This window comes from Pseudorca crassidens, chromosome 16 (assembly GCF_039906515.1).
Source record: "Pseudorca crassidens isolate mPseCra1 chromosome 16, mPseCra1.hap1, whole genome shotgun sequence".
Lineage (NCBI taxonomy): Eukaryota > Metazoa > Chordata > Mammalia > Artiodactyla > Delphinidae > Pseudorca > Pseudorca crassidens.
The window spans coordinates 22,821,610-22,846,325 of NC_090311.1; the positions used below are offsets into that span (position 1 = coordinate 22,821,610).

The window sequence follows — 24,716 nt, forward strand, 5'->3', positions numbered from 1 at the left end:
TGAAATCTCATTCATTTTAGAGAGACTCAGAGTACCCTGAACAAGAGAGTTCCATTCTGAATAGACTGTGGAGAGAATGGTCCTAAGGGAGACTGCCCATATGCAAAGTCTAGAGAAAGTCAGTAACTGAAACAATTGCATTAATTCTTCCCCCTGCTTATCTGGCAACTAGTTCTAAGGATTTTATGTCAAGTTGATTTTATTGTTCCCATAATATGACTGTCCTGGGTTTGCTGGCAGCTCATTTTCATTTTATTTCCTTTGAATGTTTAATTGTTCATGAAAGACTCCCCGCCTCTTCCCACTGGTACTCTCCAATTCTATAGAACCTGATAATAGAGATGTCTTTACAGCATCCAGTGTGGGACTTCATAAACTCCTTCCACTCTCAAGACAGTACCTAGATTAAGATGATTAGGGTGTTTTGCCAGCATATACACAGTTCCTGATTCTTGCTCTACAGAAGGTCGTTTACTGAAAGTGATTCCACATGTCTTTTGTTTGCCTTAATCCTAATTCTTCCCAGACTTTTTTTTTTTTTAATATCAGATCTCAAGCAGGATTCAGATTGTGTGATTAATCAGTGAACAGCCTTTTGTTGGCTGGAAGTATGAAAAATCCAGGGATGATCACCTGAATTGGTGTGGCTTTCACATCTAATTTTTGTTACAGTCTTGACTATAATGCTTCCAGATTTATTTTAGATTTGTTCTCTGTAAGACCAAAATTGATTTTCACATGCTCTGTTATTTATAAGCACCTACTTCTGCCTCCACATGCCTCTCTTTTTTCTCCCCGTCCCTCTCCTCTTGCTTTCTCCTCCCATTTCCCAACCTCTCTGTCTTCTTTGTAATGACTGTACTTGGCAAGAGTTAGGTATGGCACATGTCGAAAACATTAGCATGCAATTGTCATGGAGAATGAAGGTTAAACCTCATAGCTGCTGGAATAATGTATTGCTATTAATTATTAAGATTTTTTAAAACGTGTAGGAAAAATTAGTGAAAATCCATGATAATAAGTAGACAGCCATTCGCTTAACTGTCAGTACATTTGTTCGATGCAGAGGGATGTTGTTTATAGCTCCTTTCCTAAAGCATATCCCCCGTAATCTTGTCAGTGTCCTTCAAGAGTGCCAACAGAGTTGGAGAAAGCTTTCCTTGGCTACTTTCTCATGCTGGGCATTATAGGGGATAATGCAGAGCTCTAAATCTGTCCCTGTTTCCTGAGGCCCGATCCTAGTATTGTTGAAATAGCTGACCAGATTAGATGGAAATGTTGCTTATAGCAACAGCACATGTTAATGACAGGTAAAGCCTCATTACACAGCAATTCCAGCCCTGGATCCTTTATACGCCAACATGTGCTGGGTGTTGTGATAGGGAGTAATTAAAAATGAAAAGGCTATGTATGATGAATGTTCTTTTTTTTTTTTTCCCAGAAACTAAGCTCTATTTCAAGAAACAACTGTGCAACTGTAGTAGTAGCTTTTTGGGTGTATGTGTATGCATGTGTGTATATGAAGGAGGGGAAAGAGAAACAGAGAGAGATGGATCAAAACATAGAGAAATAGAGAGAGAGAACCTAGTAATATAATGTAACCACAGCCAAAAAAAAATAACGCATAATATTTATTTAGTGTCCTAAATATGTCAGGTAAGGCAGGACTGAGACTAGGGTGAGGCAAGTGTGTAACTCACTTCAGAAGTGAAATTTAAGGAGATACCAAAAAACTCAGCCACCAAGATAGATAATATTTTAAAGCAGTATTTTAAAAATCAAAATTAATAGAAAAATCCCATTTTGAAAAAGTATCAAAATATTAAATAAAGACATGGTCAATTATAGGATGCTAAACTCTCCACCTACATTGTCTGGTTTAATATCCAAACAACCATATAAAATTGTGTTTTTTGTTGTTGTTTTATAAGCCTTTATTCAGCAAACAAAAACATTTAAAAAAATTTCCCGGTGAAACTGACTACAGGAAAAATTTGAACCAATCTACTTACTTCTAATTTTCCAGGTATTACTATATTATTTTTGCTAATAAGTTACACTCATTTCTTTCTCTTTATTGAAGTATAGTTGATTTACAATGGTGTGCAAATCTCTGCTGTACAGCAAAGTGACTCAGTTTTACACATAGATACATAAGATGATTGATGCAGAGTTATGAGACTTAGTGCTATTTAAAAAACAGTGAAATTCTTAAATCAATGAGTCAATAAGTCCATGTAGAAATTCACTCTAAGTACCTTATTAAAGCCTACTTACATAGGACATTTAGACATGGAAGCAGTGTCTAGACCATGGAGAAGAGATGATCTGGTTACTTCACCTCAATTTACAATGGCCCAACACTATTTTATCCCATGCATATAACTGCTTATATCATTGAAAGCCTATAGCAGCAAATAAATGGGAAGTGTATTCTTTTTAAAATAGTATTTTCAATTATGGTTTATCCCAGGAGATTGGATATACTTCCCTGTGCTATACAGTAGGACCTTGTTTTTTATCCATTCTAAATGTAATAGTTTGCATCTACCAACCCCAAACTCCCAGTCCATCCCTCTCCCTCCACCCCTCCCCCTTGGCCACCACAAGTCTGATCTCTATGTCTGTGAGTCTGTTTCTGTTTTGTAGATAGGTTCATTTGTGCCATATTTTAGATTAGACATATAAGTGATATCATACGGCATTTGTCTTTCTCTTTCTGACTTACTTCACTTAGTATGATAATCTCTAGTTGCATCCATGTTGCTGCAAATGGCATTATTTTGCCCTTTTTTATGGCTGAATAGTATTCCATTGTATATATGTACCACATCTTCTTTATCCATTCATCTGTTGATGGACATTTAGGTTGTTTCCATGTTTTGCCTATTGTGAATAGTGCTGCTGTGAACACTGGTGTGCATGTATCTTTTTGAATTATAGTTTTGTCTGGGTATATGCCCGGGAGTGGGATTGCTGGATCATATGGTAATTCTATTTTTAGTTTTCTGAGGAACTTCCGTACTGTTCTCCATAGTGGCTGTATCAATTCACATTCCCACCAACAGTGTAGGAGGGTTCCCTTTTCTCCACACCCTCTCCAGCATCTGTTATTTGTAGACTTTTTAATGATGTCCATTCTGACTGGTGTGAGGTGGTACCTCATTGTAGTTTCAATTTGCATTTCTCTAATAATTAGTGATGTTGAGCGTCTTTTCATATGCCTACTGGCCATCTGTATGCCTTCTTTGGAGAAATGTCTATTAAGGTGTTCTGCCCATTTTTCAGTTGGGTTGTTTGTTTTTTTGTTGTTGAGTTGTATGAGCTGTTTGTATATTTTGGACATTAAGCCCTTGTCATTCGCATGGTTTAAAAATATTTTCTTCCCTTCCAGAGGTTGTCTTTTCATTTTTTTAGGTTTCCTTTGTTGTGCAAAAGCTTGTAAGTTTAATTAGGACCAATTTGTTTACTTTTGTTTTTATTTCTATTGCCATGGGAGTCTGACCTAAGAAAACGTTGGTATGATTTATGTCAGAGGATGTTTTGCCTATGATCTCTTCTTGGAGCTTTATGGTGTCATGTCTTATGTTTAAGTCTTTAAGCCATTTTGAGTTTATTTTTGTGCATAGTGTGAGGGTGTGTTCTAACTTCACTGATTTACATTCAGCTGTCCAACTTTTCCAGCACCACTTGCTGAAGAGACTTTTTCCCATTTTATATTCTTGCCTCCTTTGTTGAAGATGAATTGACTGTAGGTGTGCAGATTTATTTCTGGTCTCTCTATTCTGTTCCATTGATTCGTATGTCTGTATTTGTACCAATACCATACTGTTTTGATTACTCTAGCTTTTTAGTATTGTCTGAAATCTGGGAGGGTTATGCCTCCTGCTTTGTTTTTGTTGCTCAGGTTTGCTTTTGCAATTCTGGGTCTTTTATGGTTCTATATAAATTTATTCTAGTTCTGTGAAAAATGTCATGGGTAATTTGATAGGGATCACATTAATCTGTAGATTGCTTTGGGTAGTATTGCCATTTTAACAATATTAATTCTTCCAATCCAAGAGCATGGGATATCTTTCCATTTCTTTGAATCCTCTTTAATTTCCTTTATTAATGTTTTATAGTTCTCAGCATATGACTCATTCACCTCCTTGGCCAGGTTTATTCCTGGGTATTTTATTTATTTTTTGGTGCAATTTTAAAAGGTATTATTTTTTTACATTCCCTTTCTGATATTTCATTGTTAGTGTAAAGAAATGCAACTGATTTCTGAATGTTAATCTCGTATCCTGCTACTTTGTTGAATTCGTTTATTAGATCTAGTAGTTTTTGTGTGGAGTCCTTAGGGTTTTCTATATGTAGTATCATGTCATTTGCATAGAGTGACAGTTTTACCTCTTCCCTTCCAAATCGGATACATTTTATTTCTTTTTCTTGTCTGATTGCTGTGGCTAGGAATTCTAATATTATTTGGAAGAAAAGTGGTGAGAGTGGGCATCCTTGTCTTGTTCCAGATTTTATCAGGAAGGCTTTCAGCTTTTTACTGTTGAGTATTATATTGGCTGTGGTTTTGTCATAAATATCTTTTATTATGTTGAGATATGGTACCTTTATACCCACTTTGGTAAGTTTTTTTATCATGAATGGATGTTGAATTTTTTCACATGTGTTTTCTGCATCTATTGAGATGATCTTGTGGTTTTTGACTTTTCTTTTGTTAGTATGGTATACTACATTGATTTGTGTATGTTGAAACGTCCTTGTGAGTTGGTCATGGTGTATCATCTTTTTGATGTGTTGTTGGATTCAGTTTGCTAATATTTTGTTGAGAACTTTTGCATCTATATTCATGAAAGATATTGGCCTGTAATTTTCTTTTTTGGTGGCATCTTTGTCTGGTTTTGGTATAAGGGTGATGGTGGCTTCATAGAATGTCTTTGGGAATGTTCCTCCTCTTCAGTCTTTTGGAAGAGTTTGAGAAAAATTGGTATAAGTTCTTCTTTGTATGTTTGGTAGAATTCTCCTGTGAAGCCATCTGGCCTGGACTTTTGTTTGTAGAGGGTTTTTTTTAAAATTATTACTACAGTTTCTATTTCACTTCTAGTAATTGGTCTGTTCAAATTATCTGTTTCTGCTTGATTCAATTTTGGTGGGCTGTATGTTTCTAGAAAGTTGTCTATTTATTCTAGGTTGTGAAATTTGTTGGCATATAATTGTTCATAGTATTCACTTATGTTTTTTGGATTCCTGTGGTATCAGTTGAGATTTCTCCTTTTTCATATCTTATTTTTTTATTTGGGTTCTCAAAATTGATATTATTTCTATACATAATTTACTGATAAGCAGTAAGTAGTAAAGAGCAGAAAGAGGGTAAATGACATGACAGGTTTGAATATGACCTGACCCTCTGGGTTTGGAATAGTGTTTGTTGGGAAACACATTCAGAGGCAGACAGAGATGTGTGATCACCTACTGCCCATTGTGTTCTGGGCAGCACATAGGAGTCTAGGTAGGATCAGATGTCAGATACAGAGAGGAACCATGGTTCCAGGTTATGGAGTTTTTCAACTGTATGATAAGGATGAGGTTGACTTGTTATAATGTGGTAGATCAATGGCCTCTAAGCCCTGTTCTTGCACCTCAGTGTTCAGGGTTGGTAGAGCACTGGCTCCTCGCCTGGCATAACTAGGAGCAGGAGTCCATGCATTGGTTGCAGCTGTGTGGTTGGTTCTCCTGCCTCTGATTCTTGGTAGGAGGCCCAATTCCTTTCTCAATATTATATGGCTGAGTGGCTCTAGTATGATTTACTTCCTCAGAGCTGTAACCATAATAAATTGCCTAAAGCTCCTAGCAGTGACCAGTTTCCATGAAATAGTTTTTAATTCTCCAATGGTACTGCTCAGTAGAGGATCAACTCCTGCTCTGGGAGACCATCCTTCAGAGAATCCATCATTCCCTGAGTTAGCCATTACCTCTAAGTGTTAAATCTGTTTGCTCAAGGCCACACATCCAATAAATTTGGAAAGTCAGGATTCATATATAGGTCAGTTAGATTCCGGAACTCAAGCATTTAGCCACTATAAATATTGAGATCAACCACCCATTCATTCATTCGTTCAGGCACTTTTATTGAATCTTTAATTAGTGTCAGATTATTTTCTAAGTTCTGGGGATAAAATAGTCAACAAGACAGTCACTGTCTTTATCTTCACAGGGCTTATTAATGGACAAGCAACATAAATCTTTATTGTTTTAAAGCAAAGGGATTATTTCAGTGGGTCACTCCCACTTTCTCTAGGTTTATGTTCTGTGATATGCTGTTATTGGCAATTGACCACCCATCTCCATCCTCTAAGACTTTGTAGAAGTCAAGAGAGAAGATTCTGGAATTTAGAGAAGGGAGTTCTTTGGAGAGAATTGTTGGCTCTGTGAGTTCTTTCCGTTCAAGGCTTGAAGGTTGGAGGGGTTGGTACTCTCTCATTTCAAGTCTTCTCCTAAGGAGAAAGTCAAATGTGTCTCCTATGAAGATTTCTGGAGTAGCAGAGGAGAGGGCTATGTTTGAGAAGCCCTCTCTTATTGATGAGAAGCCCATTTGAGAAGCCCATTCTTATAGATGGCAGGACAAATGTACAAGTCTTCTCTTGGCCAGATATGAACTATGTGTGGGAGAGAGCAGGCTGGGCAATGTCTGACAGAGTCACCTGGAGGAGCAAGGAACCCTCAGCTGGAAGAATTGGGGGTGTGCCACCAAATGCCACAACTCCACTGGTGGAGTTATGTTCCCATGAGTCAACAGAGCTAGACATCTTCAGGGGTAGGTGTTTCTGTAGAACCTACAAAGAATTCCAGAGAGGAGAGTTGGCTTTAGATATGTACCTGGTTCAGAGAAAACAAATGGCAAATGGCATTCATACTGGGCAGTAAGAGCTTTGCTTGTCCTACCTACACTCTTGCTTTCATTCCTTCTTCTAGAAGTGAAGGTAGAATAGAAAAGCAGCTTCCTGTAAAGTGAGAAGATAATGCCTATGCCAGCATTTCCCAGTGCAGGCTTCCTCATGGGGCTAGTTACATTTGCAGAAGGGCGAGGTATCAACTTAAATACATTTCAAAGTTTTGATCACCACATGGAATTACCACATGAACATGAACATTTTAATTACTTAAATGAGGTTTTTCTACCAGTAGGAAAATATTATCTTCTCTGAGTGTGATTGAATAACATATGGAGACTGCTCAATATTTTAATACGAAGTAGAGGTATAACCAGCCTCACAGACAGGGTTCATATGGGAAGGGGGAAGGGAAGAATGCAATATTTTCTTATTGCACCTAGATGTAATCAGTCTATGAGATTACACACACACCCTTTTTTAAAAAACAGAATTAGGGTCATGTCGTGCCTCCTATTCTCAATATACCATGTGCATACTTACATGTCAATACATAACCAATTATAAGGTAAGTGCTTTTGTTATTCTCATTTACACAGCCTGAACTTCCTGGTTCCAGTATATCACTAGAAGCCAGATAAATGGGTACAGCCAACAAATGACTTTTTCTGGTCTAATACAGCAAAAATGACAAGCCATTTTCTATGGAAGGCAGAACTTTTCTGATGTATGAGACTTTTATAATAAAGTCAATTTGACCCAAGGTTACAAAAGAGGTCATTGGGGAAGGAGGGATTCAAATAATACTGTCTTAGTCCATAGCCTTCACTCTTCTGTACTGCTCAGTTTTGACAAGCTGTATGTGGTCCAAACTTAGCAGGCTCAAAGGGAGGGAGGAGGAGCTATAGGATGAACAATGAGATTAGTGGAAAACATACTGACCTTAGAAGTAAGAGAAGATCCTGGTCCTGTTCACACCCTGATATTTGCCAGCCTTATGACCATGTACTAGTCACTTAGACTTCTAGAGCCTCTAATCTCTTAGATGTAAACTAGAACAAGATATATTCAGCATGCTCAGAACTGTTTTGAGAGTCAAACGTGTCTGTATATGTCAAAGTACCTCATAAGCTATAAAGCAATATACACACATAAAAGATTATATATTTTTGATCAGAATAGACAATTTGTTTAACGTGTGGCTGTGTTTCTTGGTTATTTCAAGCCGAGGAGAACTTTGCTGATGTTTGCTGTGTTGGGTAACTTCAGAAGTGAAGCCCCAACGGTGTGCAGTTATGTACCATTGCACTTGGCTTAGAATCCAGGGTTTTGAGATATTTCAGAGTCAGAATGTAGCTCTGTACTTACTCATCTTGTGTCTTTGGACAAGTTGTTTCATCCCTCTGAGTCTCATTTTCTTCATTTCTAAAATTGGGTTAATAATAGCTACCTCAGAGGTTTGGTCTCAGGATTCAATGATATGTTTTAAAGCACGTAGCTGGCATATATTAAAGGCTCAACAATTATAGCTGTTATTACTATCCTATTCCTTTTGCATTCTGCTCCAGTTGGGCGTGGTGGGGGAAAGGAATTCCCTGTTTCAATATGTCTAGAAACCATCATGCCAGCTCTGAAAGGGCCATGGTAAACAGGGCACAGGCAACAAATCATTGCTTCTGGGCCGATAGGAGGACAACAGCACACTGCCTTGTGCGGGAGGTAGGACCTTTCTCGTCTTGGAGGCATTTACACTGTTCATATGGCTGATGATGATCCAACAGTACCTTTCTTGAAATTTATAGAAGGAAAAAACATGGCCTTGTAACCCTTAAAACAGGAGGAAACTAAACTGACACATGAATTTTGTGGGTTTTGTTTGAGTGTATCCGAGATTCTTTTCTTTGGATTGAACGCTGACCTTCATGTCAAACATGAACAGCTAAAAAGTTTTTTTGTTTGTTTACCTGCTTCTAACAATGGTGAGTCTTTGGGAGTTATTAACATAACTAACTATAACTAATTAGTTATTAGTATTAGTACAAGAAAAGGAAGATTGTGTTTAGCTCTGTATTGCTATGACCCCTTCCCCCATCCAAGTTCTACATGGCAGCCAGAGGGATATTTCATAAGTATAAGACTATATCACTCAGCTCCTCTGTTATGAACTTAATTGTATTTCCCCCACCCCAAATTAATATGTTGAAACCGTAATCCCCAAAGTTACTATATCTGAAGATAAGACTTTTAAGGAGGTAAAGTTAAGTGAGGTCATAGGGTAGAGCTCTAATCTGATAAAAACTAGTATCCTTTTAAGAAGCGGAAGCCATACCCGGAGTTTGTTCGCATAAAGGAAAGGCCATGTGAGGACAAATTGAGAAGGGGGCCATTGAGAAGCCTGGAAGGGAGGTCTCACTAGAAATCAAACCTGCTGGCACCTTGATCTTGGACTTTCAGTATCCAAAACTGTGAGAAAAACATTTCTGTTGTTTAATTGAGGGATTTGAGGGATATCATGACTAGTCCAATGTCCCTCAATTTGAGATCACCATCAATAACCTTTAATTCCATCCACGTGGACTTGTATCACTTTGACATTCTCAATTTGTAGGGATTAAAAATAATCATTAAGTTCCCTGTACTTGAAGTTTGTCTATCTGGAACTTTCTTTCTCTGGTAGTTTTCAAGACTGGTTCCCTCTTTTCCTACAAGTCTCAGTTCAAAGGTCCCCTCATCAGAGAGGATATGTCTGATCATTCCATCTAGAGTATCTGCCCTTGTCCGCCACCCCCAAGACATTCTACAGTAGTGACTCTCATTCCTTTCTCAGCATTTATCACTATCTGCCCATTGTCTTATTTATTTACTGTTTGTTTATTGTTCATCTCTTCTCACTAAAATGAAAAATGCATGAGGGCAGGGGCCTATCTTGTTGACTGTTCATTCTCTATCTCTGTGTCCAGTGGAGCGTCTGATGCATGAGCTGTGTATGGAAGGTGGTGTGTGTGTATATCAAATGATGAATGTGTGAATGTTTCTCTTCTGTTTCCTGTTTCCCATCTCCTTTTCACCAACTCTCCACCCATTTCCTGCCTCATGCTGCATGCTTTTAAATATCTGCTCCAATGAACTAAAAGCTCTTACAAAATTAAGAAATTCTCCTTACAGGGGCAGTTGTATTTCCTCTGGAATTAGATTTTCTATGTTGGAAGTTTAATTCAATGGGCAAACATTGAGGGATTCCATGACCAGTCCAATGCCCTGCAAATTGAGATCTCCATCAATAGCTTTAATTCCACTCAGTCTGAAGGACTTACAGGCCTTTGCCTGTTTTCAAGCTATACGAGGAAGGATTGGTGTTTATAAAAGAAAAATGGTGTGTTTTTTATAAAGTGACCTTATGAGAGATAAGATGTTGGCTGGTTTTGAAGGTCTTTTATTGCACTGAGGTTTCAACAAAAGGCAATCCCCTCTTACCTGAAGGGGTGAGAGGGAGATATTGTGGGAATGAAGGGACTTCATTGAGGGACTTCCCTCAAATATAGGGAAGTCTCCACAGCCCAATGACATTGAAATTCAGTCTTGAATGGTATAAACCACTAAACTACCACCGGTGTAATTCACAGCTACTTTACTTCACATGCTGACAGCACAGGGAAGTAATATGCCAACTAGAATTTCTAATCACTGCTTTCCCTATTTTGAGATGCCTTCAGTCTGTTATCAAACCTTTATCTCCCTCAGTTCCTGCAAGTTGTGCAAACTAAAACCTGCTGATTCTAATACCAGCATGATGTTACTTGTCATTCTTCAATGCAAGTGTTTACATAGAATATACTATCCAGGTTTCAAGGAGGAAGACTTGAAGTTCATCTCTTCCTTTACTTCATTACCCTGAGCCTAAGCTCAGTTTCAGTATCAAACACAGAGAATGATCTGAATCTAATAGAATTGAGATTGGTCATGGAGTAGAATTAGCCAGGCCTCTATGTGCAAACATGGTTTCTCAAACCAATATCCTGCTAAAAGCCCTTCCTCCTGTTTTATTAAAATAGCAGGATGACTTGTAATAGCTCTAGATTTTTTTTCCATCAGCACCCAGTATGTTATTCTAGGACTTTGTAGAGGAAGATTCTCTTAGGTTATTTTATATAGTTAGCATTGAATATATAGATTCTCTCTCCACTTGTGCATAATAGGAAAAGGCTACTTTAGTTCATAGGATTCTTAGCACACAAATGGCTTACCAGTTCATTGAACAGCTCTAATAAAAGCCAGTCTCTGTAAGTTTACATGCTGCCTTCTATCTATCCCATTCTGCGTATCCCCAATTGCCTATGCACGTAGAACCTGGTCCCTATTTTACGTTAAGCTTGATTTGATTAAAGAGAAGCTACTTGTATTTTCTTTTCCAAAACATAAATAGCAAAGCAAATATCCTAGAAATATCCCTCACCTTTAACAGGAGAAAATAAAGACAATGACATATGATCAATGCAAAAGGGCTGGTGAGACAACGGGCAGCTGGAAAAAAGAAGCGTGAAGAAGGAAAAAAATAAATAAAACCTTCAAAAATGTAATAGACTGGAAGATGAAATATATTACCTTCGCAGTGATTTTTGCTGAGAACAGCACAGTCTTTTTTTCCCCTTCTTCTCCTCCTCCTCCTTCTCCTTCTTCTTCTTCTTCTTCCTTCTCCTTCTTTCTTCTTCCTTCTTCTTTCTTCTTCTTCTTCTTCTTCTTTCTTCTTTCTTCTTTCTTCTTCTTTTTCCCTGAAGAAACAATTCTCTAGGAATGGGAATTTTTTCCCTATTAAATGGAAAATCATTGCAGTTTTGCAGTAATACTAAAAAAAACTAATAATAGAATATATTTTCTTTGTAAATATGTAATCCTTTTGGCAGACTTGCAGGAACAAACCCGCAGCAATGTTTTGTCTGGCACTTATTTCTACTTATAGAAATTCTCTCTAAAGTAAGTTGCTGATAATATTCAATCCAACTTTTTAAAATAGATGGCAAGACTTTTAAAGGTCTTGAATCTTATTTGCTTATAAAGAAATAAAAATCCTAATAAGTTAAAATTTCAATATTTATACAGTCATGGGTTATGGTTTACTCATTTAAATATATGGCATATAAGATGAATTCATTGATCCATATTATTTGTATTTTTCATGATCACTTGTTTTGTCCTCAACAGATAACAATGTTGTTGTTATCCATTGTGCTTCCTTCCCCCTGGTCCTTAAATAAGAAAGATGCAAATCTCTGCAACTGCTTGTTTCCATAATCTTTTCTCTTGATATGTTCTATAAAATAAGCTGGCATAATATTGTCACCATGTGGTCAGACCAGATTTCAAGCCTACTCTATATTTGCTTATTTCCCCTAAGATTACTGCAAAGTTATATAGCAGGTTTGTCTGTTAGTATAGTAAAAGAAAGTTAAAAGAACTAACCCTACCCCAGTGTGCCTGTTTTCTAAAATAATTTAGCATGTTGTTTTTCAAAACAATTCTTAGTTTATTCTATTTTTTTGTTCCTCATGTATTTTGTTTTATTAGCATAAGAGAATGTAGTATTTAAAAATTCTAGGTATAACAGAGTACTAATTTTTTTTCACTCAGATATTCTCATTTAATGCATATCTTAATCCTTGTTGCTTGTCTTGCTTTTTACAAGCAGTAATCTTCCTAGGCATTGCTTCTAGAAAAAAGTAGTTATACTGGTCCTCTTAAATCTTTGAATTATAATCTTGTTCCAGAATAGTTTATGCCTGTTTGTTCTTATGAGTGTGTGTACTTATCAGAAAAGGAACCACTTTCACCTCTACAGTTTCTCTAATACATAACATTTATTTAATATTTACTGCATGGCTGACAGTCTTTAAGTGTATGTTGTTCAGGGACCCAGCTGGAAAGAGTTGTACTCCAAAGCAATTATTAGAGAGTTTAATGAAGGGACTATTTACAACAATATGAGCAGGATTAAGGGAAAACAACAGGGGATAGTGAAGGACTCCAGGGTTAACAACAGAGAGAAGCTGCTACTCCTCCTAAGCTAGAAAGAGCAAGAGGTGGGAGAGGGTACCAGAACTTGGCAAAACTGTAGTTGTGGAAGAATCCCTCTCAATACCAACTTGGCTTTTGGTAGAAGATGGCAGCACAGCCCATCTGCATCCTGGCAGGGAGCTGATATGGGAAAAAGTATACAGTCCTCACTTTCCTGGTGCCCTCCCATGTCCTGCAGATGAGTCTTGTATTCGACAAAACTAATTGCAAGTCAGAGGAGGAAGCTGGCTGCTTCAGCATAACAAGGTCTGCCTCCCAGGCACCAAGGTCAGGGGAGAAGAGTGAAGTGAGTGAAAACTATGTAGCACAAAGTGGTCCTGAAGAGAACTGATTTAATCCTCACAATGACCACATCTTGTCGATAGCTAGTATTAGCACTTTTTTATGGGTGAGGGAACTGATTCATGTGATTCGCATATGGGTCATGCATCTCATGAACAGGAGAGTCAAGATATGAACCCAGAGTCTCTCCATACAAACTATTTCTGAATCACTACAGTATACTACCCAAGGAATAGCTTTCTCATTGCTCCATGGACAGAAACCAAGACACAGAACATGGCTCTCTTTCTGGAGATTTTCTTCCCCTTCCTTGGCTCCCATTTTTACATCTTCAAATAGTTTAATTTGAGAACCATAGCAGCTGTGGAACTACTGTCATTCTTGTCATTTGCCTTAGGGTGTAAATTACCAGTTGAGGGAGTTTTCTTGTGAATAGAACAGGTACATTTTCTGAATCAGTAACTATTTTAAGAAAGATAATTCTGTCCTATTCTTAGCCTTTTGAACCATCATTCCAAACTTCTAAATATAATTATATTGAGGTTTCTACTCTTTTGATTAGACAGAGAGAAAAAAACATACGCTGAGGAATAGTATAGTGGGATAGAGGTGACGTGCAAGAGTTCAGACATTTATCAGAATGATTTTCAAAATTTCTAACTTCTTTTATACTGAAAATCACAGTGAAGTCAGGTTTACACTATTCTGGAGTAGAGTGAAATTATTCTCTGTCAGAAAGCTTATTGGAATGCATTTTTAAACTATATCCTTGTAGCAGTCAAGACTTTTTCTGTTGCAAGTAACAGAAACCCAATTCATACTAGCTTAATGAAAAAAGAGTTTATTGGCTCATGAAGTTAGGAAAGATACTGGAGGATCAGCAGGATGAAGAAGGTTCTGTAGGAACTAGCGTTTAAATCTGTGACACCATTGCAGAAAGGATCTTCCTCTGTCTCTCTGACTCTACCCACATTTCATCTCTGTTTTTCCCAATTTCTCTATGTGTTGGTGTCATTCTCTTTTACTTAGAGAAATACTTCCCTAACATTATGGGATGGATGACCATGGTCAGCTCCAGTTTAACAACTCCAACAGAATGAGTTTCTTTTCCTTAGGGTTTATATATCAACCCAGGGGATGAACTCTGATAGATTCCCCTGGATTTGAATAACTATCGCATATCTTAATCACTGTTACCAGGAAAATTAGGTACTATGATTCTACAGAAATGGCTCACCTGACAACCTATGAGATCAAAAGTATTATATAAGTTACCAGATGAACAGAGAGGGAAAACATGTTGCACAAGTTAAAAAAAAAAAAAAAAAAAGAGGATCTGTTATCATTGTCAATAAAGCTAGCTAGATACCTACTGATCTGATAGATTCTTTGCTTGCCTTCTTCTTTTATTTTCTTCCTCCTCAACTATCAAAGAAATAATGACAATTTAATTTACTACTTTGTTTTGAAATGCCATAAATTTCAAATATATGAAAAACATTCTAAGATTTTCTAATGAAAAATTCTTTTTTAAGGTACTTTCATCTTACATTTCGATGAAAAATTTTTAGCCACAGATGTTCTATGAGGTGTTCAAAACTTGCCTTTGTTACATGATTCACATTATTTTTCTTCTCAAATGCCGGGAGGAGGTTGGTGGTGATATACTTCCTAATCAAGTGTTCACAATTCACCATCTTATCTATCTGGAATATTGGCATTTTATTCTATTCTCAGTCGATACAGTAAAGCACATTTCCACTATCCTCATCAGCAATCTTTAAAATACAATTGCAATTTTTCAATTTCTACATTAATATCACATTGATTTACTGTTCTCTATCCTCCATTTTGCCCAGATATCTAAAAAGTAGTAGCAGATCTACATGTTTGTCAAGGCTTTGTTTTTCAGAGTTCTGAAATTTTTAAGGCAAACGAAGTTAACAAAACTCAAAATATAATACTTATTCTCTCTGCCTATAATATTATTAAGCATTTATAAATTCCCCTGTGGTAATAATTAAATATTTTCTGTAACTAAATTACAAATAAAATAATGGCAGGAAACAACTTCCATTTTTTTTTTAATTACACATGGTACTTAGGAGAGTGACATACACATCACAGGCATGTATTATGGCTTGGAATATAGCTATTTATAGTGTCCAAAGTTGAAGGAGAAATTTAAATACTCCATTTCTCCAAACAGCTTGAAGATTCAAATACACCTTTCTTTTATATTTTAGTAGGGCTACATTTTCAGAGAATGTTTGATTGAACATCTTTTTCTGTTTAATCTCCTACAACTTTATAGTATCCCAGGACCTACTGGAAGAATTATCTCTGAATGTTAGGGTGGGAGTGAGACAGAGGAAAGGGTGATAACAGTATATGGAAAGAGGAACTAAGTATTGAGAGCATGATATGCTAGCTAGTATATTATCTAGGTATGCTGGATAACATTTACTGAACATTTATTATATATAAGACCCTAGACCAAATGCTTCTGTACATTGTCCTTTAATCTTCATAACCATTTTATCAGGTAGGAATTAAAAGGCCCATGTTACACATAACAAGTTGAGGCTTAGCGTGTTAATGCAGTCATTCATGGACACAAACTCACAAACTTTAGAGCTTTAAATCAAATGCAGGATTGTCTGATGTCAAAAGTCCTACTCCAAACCAATACAGTATATTCTCACTTTCAAGCTTTGTCACAGATCATGATTTAAGAATTGCTACCACTACATAGGTGTGTTAAGTGTTTCAAGAAATTATATGGCTCACCCAGTTTCCCAGAATTAATAAAGGACAAAGCTGGAATTGAAGCCTACATCAAGTTGTTGTTGACTCCAGCAACACTTCTAATAAGAAGTGCACAAAGGCTCTGCAGTTGTATCATTTCATCCAATGAAGTCCCCTAGAACAAAAATCAGCTGCTATTTTCATTGTGCTCAGTTTAAGTCATAAAGGTTTAAGGTGTGTCTCCTGGAAAACTTCCACTTCTGACAAATGAAAAGTGACACCACTGGAATCAATTGAGTGAGCAGACTACCTGGGCAGTCCTTATTCACTGCTGTTATTTACAAACCAGGCTTGGTGATTTAGTTTTCAAATTAGTTATTGATTCACACTCTAGAAAGAACAAGTTGTTTTGCTTTTCTTTTGTTTTATCTTTAATATCATACTTGTTCAGGTGAGTAAACAGGAAGAAAGGCTTCAGGGTTATGAGGAGCAAATATCTTCTTCTTTAGGAAATTTGTTGTGGCTCTGAATCTCCAACTTGAAAAGATGACACCTAGAAATAGCCGTAAGGAGTGACTCAAGGAAACGTAGTAAGTCAGGCTCCTGACCTTAGTACATTTTACCATATCTCTGTGCCATGACTCGGGTCACAGTCATATTCTGATATTGTGGTCTGAATGCTTAGTCTATTCCTCATGTGTATTTCTTTTCCACTGCTGTGTAACAAATTCTCACACACTTAGAAGCTTATTACAACACGTTAATTAACTCACAGTTCTGTGGGTTAGGGGTCTGTGCATAGGTTAGTTAGGTTCTCTGCTCAGGGTCTCACAAGGCTGTATCAAGGTGTACTCAGGATGTGTTCTCATCTGGAGGCTAGACTGGAGAAGAAATTGTCTCCAAGCCTAGTCATGTTGCTGGCAGAGTTCACCTCCTTGTGGCTGAAGGACGTATGTCCAAGGCTTCTTGCTGGCTTTTGGAAGGGGGCTGCTTTCAGCTGCTATAAGTCACGTGCAGTTCTTTGTCATATGATCCTCACCTTAGACCCTCTTACAACATGGCAGCTTGCTTTTTCAAGGCCAAACAAGGGAGAGCTAGATGCTCTAGCAAGACAGGTACTAGATATTTATATAATCACCCCTAACCTTTGCCACATTCCATTGATTAGAAACAAGTTCCAGGTCCCACTCCCACTCAAGGTGAGATTTCACAAAGGCAGGGCTCATGGAGTTCAACTTAAAATCTGTCCCACACTATGCAGAATGGAAACAAGCTCCCTCTGAAAAAGGTGCATAAAATAGTTTCAAACGCCTAACTTCACTTTTACTCTCTCATCAACATCCATTAGAGGGCCCAGGTCTGGAGTTTTCTGGGAGACAAACTTTAGCCGTGAGTAGTGAGTAGTTGCTTAGGGCTGTTTTTCCTCTTGTATTGGTCTCATTAAAGCTAGCTTAAGCGATAAAACAAAATAATGTATGGACAGTAAAGTGGCTATCTCATAGCCTCTGGCCTTTAGGGACAGTTTGGAATCAGGGCAGAGATAGTTGAAAGGAAGCAGTATGCCCCTCTCTCCATCTTTTGTTTTCATTGCACTCTGAGCTTCTGCTGAATTCTTCTAACAATAGACAATTTTTTTTTGTATTAAAATACATATAGGAAAACGGAGTGAAAGAGAGGTTTTGAAGAAGTGTCAATTGTTGCACTACAGGTAAAGAACTCAAATATGAATCCTACAGTTATGATCAAGAGGCAGAATTATGTTATAAAAACCTGACTGTGCCTGACTTACACTATTATAGATGGAAGTGGGGAAAAGAGACTTTTCTAGAAAAGTATGTGATAGAGTTGGGGTCATCTCTGTTTTATTTAATGCCCAGGAAATCTTTCTATCAATCTATCAGCTCTTTGGTGAGCTGGTCCTCAGACTATGTGTTTTTTGTGACCTTGAGGCTTTAATAAGGTCCTGGAGAAGTGTAATCTTAAGATTATTCTGTGGACATTTAAATGTTCAATGAATGCTGAACTTGATCTGTTCTGTTTTTCAGTGACACTAGGTCAGAATTTTATACCTCTTATTAAAGTCTTCCAAAGACTATTTTATTCAGAATGAAAATCAATGTTCTTATGATAGGCCACATTGTGATTTGCAGAACAGACAGGGTGCCTATTTCTTCCATGACCTCTTTTCTAGCTACCTTTTCTCTCACTCACTCTGTTTTAACCATACCAGGTTTTCTGCTGGGCCTGGAACACATCAATCCAAATGTTACCTGAGGGCCTCTGCTCTTGCTCTTTCTTCTCTTTGGAACAGTCTCCCCTTAAGTAGCTGAATAGCTCTCCTCTCCCCCTGTCTCTAACTTCCCACTCCAAATCAATTTTTACAAATTTATTTTTATTTTTTTCAGCTTTATTGAGATATAATTGACAAAAAGTGTATATATTTAAGATGTACACTTGATGTTTTGATATACATATACACTGTGAGGGAATCGCCCTGATCAAGCTGATTAAGATATCAGATAGTTACAATTTTCTTATTTATTTATTCATTGAGTGGTGAGAATACTTAAGGTAAACCCCCTTAGCAAATTCCATGTATACAGTATAGTATTGTTAACTATAGTCACATTGCTGTATAGCAGATCTCTAGAACCTATTCATCTTACATAACTAAAACTTTATACCCAATGAAAAGCAATCCACTCCCTCTTCCCCTGCCCCCCGCCCAACCCATGGTAACCATGATTCTACTCTTTGTTTCGATGAATTCGATTATTTTAGGTACTTAATATATGTGGAATTATGCAACATTTGTCCTTCTGTGATTGGCTTATCTCCCTTAGCATGTCTTGCAGGTTCATCCATGTTGTCACAAATGGCAGGATTTCCTTCTTTTTTAAGGCTGAATAATATTCAATTTTATGCATATACCACATTTTCTTTATCCACTTATCCACTGATGGACATTTAGATTGTTTCTGTATCTTAGCTATTGTGAGCAATGCTGCAATGAAGATGGGATCGTGAGTAATACAGCAGTGAAGATCCCGACTTCAGTTCTTTCGGATATATACCCTGAGTGGTATTGCTCGTTCATATGTTAGTTCCACTTTTAGTTTTTTGAGGAACCTCTGTATTGTTTTCCATAGTGACTGCACCAATTTACATTCCTATCAACAGTGTACAAGGGTTTTAATTTCTCCATATTCTTACCAATATTGATTAGCTTTTGTTTGTTTTGATAAAGCCATCCTAACAGGTATGAGGTGATATCTCCTTGTGATTTACTTTGTATTTCCCTGATAATTGGTGTTAAACACCTTTCCATATACCAGCTGGGCCATTTGTGTATCTCCTTTATAGAAATGTCTATTTAAGTCCTTTGCCCATTTTGAAATCAGGTTCTTTTTTTTGGCTATTAAGTTGTAGGAGTTCCTTATATTTTTTCTATTAATCCCCTGTCAGTTATATAATTTGCAAATTTTTTCCATTCCATGGGTTGTCTTTTTATTTTGTTGATTGTTTCTTTTGCTGTGCCGGAACTTTTAAGTTTGATACAGTCTCACTTGTCAGTTTTTGCTCTTGTTGCCTGTTTTCACTTTTTTTAAACATTGTTTTCTTAGTAGCACCTTGACCTCCATTTTTACAAATTGCAATTATCCCCCCTTCATTCCTATTGACAGTCCCTACTTTATTTTATCCAAAGCATTTATCATTAACTGGCATACTGTATACTCTATTTTACTTACATGCCTAGTATATATTTCCACATCTAGAGTGTAATTGCCATGTGAGTGGGCATTTTTGTCTGTTTACAATGGGTAAGCGTGAAGGTTGGATGTACAGTCTTCAGTATGATGTAAACCTTTGGCCTCTGAAGTTCTTTGTTTTATAATATCATTTGATATGTACTGTTCCATAACATTTTATGGAAAAACCTGAACAAGCTTTTTGGCCAACCCAATATATAATGTAGTTTAGTGACAGTTTACCGGTCATGGAGTGCTGTGATCTTTGTTTCTACAGCTTCTTAAATTTAAACATTGACTAGAATGTTCACATAAGGAGCACATTTAAAAGAATGTTGTCCATGTCAAAATCATGTGCAATAAAAATGACAATAAAATAGCAGTCTTTTCGTTCTGCAACCGATGTTACACCTTGTTTTACTAACCGTGGCAGAATTTTGTAAGTTGGATTTATATTTCCTCCTTTCTGTCTGTTTGCCTTTTTCATTACTCTCAGCTTGGACAATCAAAATAAGATTGTTCATTATGTTTCTCTGCTGTGTTTGCACTTCTGGTTGGGCAATAAACAGGAGGGATGGCTATATATACAAATCAGATCAGAGAAGAAATCCCACCTACCATATGGGGGTATAATGGCTTTCAGAAGACTTCATGGCCTTTCTAATTCACAACAAGTTGGGGAAAAATTCAGTCCTTTGATTAAGGGCAGTATTATAAAATAGGGTGGGTGAATATCTAAGATGAATGGTTTCAGGGGAGCCAGTGAGGCCACAATATGTCATAGATGCATTTGCCTGTTCCCAATCTTATTCACTGCATCAGGCACTGATTGTGCACACCTTCAGAGCTTCTTGGTCTTACTTGATACTTAGTCCAGTACAGGCTGACAGTGATGCACTCATCCTCTGTCAGAATGGACGTAAACTAACTTCACCCTGGATTGACCCGACAGTGCTCTGCCTCATGTTTGTGCCTCCCATCCTGGGTCTTCTGTGTGACAAGGGGCCATTTGGATGCCACTGACTGCACTTTGTGATCACATTTGTGAAACCCAGAAAAATATGGGAATTCATGGACTGTGGTGCAAACCTGTGATCAGTGGGAGATGGATGAAACCCAGTGTATAAATGTTTTCCTCTATTCCCTTCTGTGTGGTCTATCAAGATATAGAATTGATATGGTTTGTGGGGGACAGTTGAATGAGATACACTTCAAGAAACAACCTCACATTGTTTCTTCCTTGATTCCTACCTCAATTTCCTTTCCCTCAATCTGGTCCTTGAGATAGCATTCCTGATAAAGGATAACTTAAACATCTGTATGTTATATCCTGCCTTGTACAGGAAGGCAAACTAAGACAGTGGCATTGGGGGTGACTCTAGAAAGAAGATGGGAATTTGGAGCTGGATTACTCTCTGACCTGATGACGATAAGGATCCTAGTGGGATGGTCATTATCATTGAGGCTTTCACTTGTGAATAATCAGAAGGAAGGGCAGGTGGAAGGTAAGGCATTGACTATGCAGTGGCTGAGGCTTGAATGATGTGGGGGAAATTATTATAAGGATTGTTTGATTCTTTATTGGAGAACTTGAAATCAGGAGATAATGGGTTCAGGGCAGCCGATGGTTATCTCAAAGCACACTAAAGCCAGAGAGCCTCTGGGGCAGCTGTTAAAGAAGATTTTCATCTTGTGAAGCCACAACCAGACTGCAGTGAACATTAGGTTCACTGTAAGGATGATCCTACCATATCGCATAATTCCTCCAGAAACCAGCTATCCACGTGGTAGCAGGTCAATGAAGTTGAACTCCTTCCACCAAGAAAGAGAAAGAATTGACACCTACTACATAGATGGATTTTCCTTCTCTATCAGCAGTGCATCCACCATCATCACTTGAGAACTTAACAAAATGCCTGATGCATTGTCAAGGTAGCGCACACAAGATCGTTTCAGAACATGGGGCCCTTTTACAGCAAAGGAGCTATGGCAATGACTGTGGGATTGTAGATACATTGATCTTACCATAAACCCATCATGCAGACAGAGCGGTAGAATGTATTTGTAAAGCTTCAGCTAACGAGGCAGTTTGGGAGCAATATTGTGGGGATCGGGGCACTGACCCCCAGAATGTAGTCTTTTTGATGAGCCAACAGTGTCCATAACAGCTAGTGCATATGAGTCTGGGAACCAAGCAGTGGAAGTAGGATTGGCTCTTCTCAGTTTACTCTTATTGAGTTGCTTGTGGAATTAGTGTTTTCCGTGACCCTGACCTCAGGCTTTGCCAAGTCAGTAATCATAGATCTTAGAGACACTAAGAGTTTTGTTGAATTTTAAGTTGTAACTTTTTTCTGGTTGCTTTGGGCTTTTTATGCCAGAAGAACAGGCATAAAAAAAAGTTACTATATTGATGGGAGTAACAGACCCTGATTATCATGGTGAGCTAGGGTTGATTCTACATAGTAGGTGACAGAAGGAATGTCTTAAATCTCGGGGGTTCACCTTGGCACCTTGTACTTCTGATGTCAGCAACAAGAGTGGATGAACGTCTGAAAAACCTTGACTTTAAAAGAGTCAAACAATTTAAGGCACAGATATATCAGTGATAAGTGCCTGAATCATCCCCCCAGCTAAGCCATTAGGATCAGTTGAAGTGCTGACCAAGAGTGGGGGAGACCTACAATGGACAGTAGAGACTGGAAATTGGTGTTTTCAAGCATAGAGTAATCAAGAGACTGGGGATATTACAGAGGGACAAGATGACCCTTAGAGTCTCTCTCCATCCTGGGACTTGATGGCTCAAGAGGTCCAAAGATTCATCTATTTTCTTAATCTCTTAAGGACCTACCTGTTTTGTATCTTTCACTTAGGTCCGTTTGGATAATATCATTATCTTGATAAATATTTGCCAACAGCCTACTTGATTCCCTTACACAAACCAGTGCTTCATGATACATCAGGTGCACAGAAAACAAGAAAAACAAAGTTCTTAAGTAACGCCTAAGAGGATAACTGGGTGATTAATAGCTCTTAGGTTCAAAAATACATACACTTCACATACAGCAAGCTGGTGTCTAAGCAAAAGCTTTTTCACAAGAAGTGTAAATAAGGAGCTGGCTGTTACTTCTTTAGGGGAAAAGGGGAAAACACTTTAATCAGTGAAGGTGAGCTACTAACTTGATAGGCTAATGGGTCTCGAGATGTTGGTCTTGGTAAAGGAAGATTCAGGAAGGAATTATTGCCAATATCAGGATTTGCTGCACGGCTATGTTAGAAAGTAACTGAGTAAAGAGTAGAGGGAGGAGAGTTGATCTTCAAGTCCCAGGCCTGTATTATAGGGGGTTTGACTTAGAAACCCCCTGGTAGGCCTTCTCCATGCACTGTTCTGCTTTAACATGATCATTATTTTCTTCTTCCTCTTCCTCCTCCCCCTCCCCCCTTCTTCTTCTCCTTCTCCTTCTCCTTCACAGGAGAGAGCTTCAGGGTTTGCTGTATGACCTTGGATAGATCATTCATCTTTTTAGAACTGAGATACCTCTACCATAAAATAAAGCACAATGCTTAATTCCTTTATAACTTTCTTCAACTAATGTGTTTTGAATGCATGGGATAGACTAAATTTGGGGGATACATTTAAGACCAAGATCATAAACTCTGTAAAAGCAGTGAAGGTGACTCTCTAGTATACAAAATAAACAGTCCTCTAAGTAGGCTCTTCTTTGAGCCTGTTTCCTTGCCTACATGCTGAGAATTAATACCTGAAGTGAGCTATAACTTCTCAGATTAAAATTTGAAGAGACTATTTCATGTAAGCCCTGCCTTCAGGCTTGCTCTGAAATGGATATTGTCTCTTTCATTCTTGAAGACTTTCAGCTTTCATCAGTCACTCATTTCTGTTATTTATTCCAGGCAAGTAAGACATTCTTCCTAACGTCTCACCAAAATCTACCCTGATTTATGGTAACTTCACTTTCTGTGGTTTAATTTTCAAAGCAACTGTGCAGGATCCTTGTAAAAAGTAGTTGAAAATAGTCATTAAGGCTGGGGGAAAAGATCTCATTAAAACCATTCTGCTGTCTTATGGCTGTGACACATAGGTTCAAACACCTTATATGCCTTATATGACACGTGTTGCTGCAGGTGACATATAAGGCATGGTGTAGTGAAAATGGCTATTTGTTAGAATAATCCCAGGAGTGAGATCTGCAGAAGTGCTATCAGGCTTTGCCTGACAGATGCAGACTTCCTCAGGGACCTGCCAATGGCTTATGCCAGCAGTTGACTTTGGTTTTATCTCAAGGTCTCAACACCCAATAGAAAAAAAGGAGATTTTTTTTTCCCAGCTGGATATGGGGGAACTAGGCACGTGAAGCTAGTGATGGAAAGTATAATATGCACGCAAAATTCTGTGAGCACCCCAACGTAATGCTAGCCTTGAGCATTTGCTAGTTCTACCAAACCCATTTTTGATTAGTTTGAAATTGCAATTATTTTTATAATAATACTTTTAAAACAGGTTGTAAGAAAAATGATGACCTTTTCCTTCTCAGTTGAAAACACTGCCTTGAGATTAGCGGAAAGCATTCGAGAAGTAACTGCTTCTTTTGCGCTTAATCCTACAGAGACAGGATGGCTGGATGTTTAGACAACCCTATCAAAGTAATTACAGCTCTCTCTAAAGAGTTGGGCTTACTTAGGTGTTGTGAGCCGATTATAGGAGGTCCCCTATTTTTCTTGGTGATACTACAAAAATAGAGACAAAATTCCCACTGAAGAAATGCAGATGAATTTCATGACTGGCAGCAATAATAATAATAATAATAGCAACAACAATATCTACTTCTCATGGGTTGATTGGTAGGAAATCAAACAATATTACATATACAAAGCATTTTCATAACCATAAAATAAGTTGAATTTATTATTTTTTATCCATTCACTTATTTCTTAAATTAGAAATCGGCCAGGAGTCACTCCT

The 24,716-nt window shown here is 37.7% G+C and overlaps 1 long non-coding RNA gene and 1 other non-coding gene across 3 annotated transcripts in view; one reads left to right on the top strand and one right to left on the bottom strand.

Moving 5' to 3' along the window:
- LOC137208410 (uncharacterized) overlaps window positions 1-24,716 on the top strand; it is a 438,623-nt gene that overhangs the window by 246,995 nt on the left and 166,912 nt on the right. The gene's annotated exons all lie outside the window — the stretch shown is intronic.
- On the bottom strand, window positions 2,300-2,429 carry LOC137209555 (small nucleolar RNA SNORA20). The gene has a single exon (XR_010936099.1). It is a non-coding gene; the product is annotated as a small nucleolar RNA SNORA20 (small nucleolar RNA).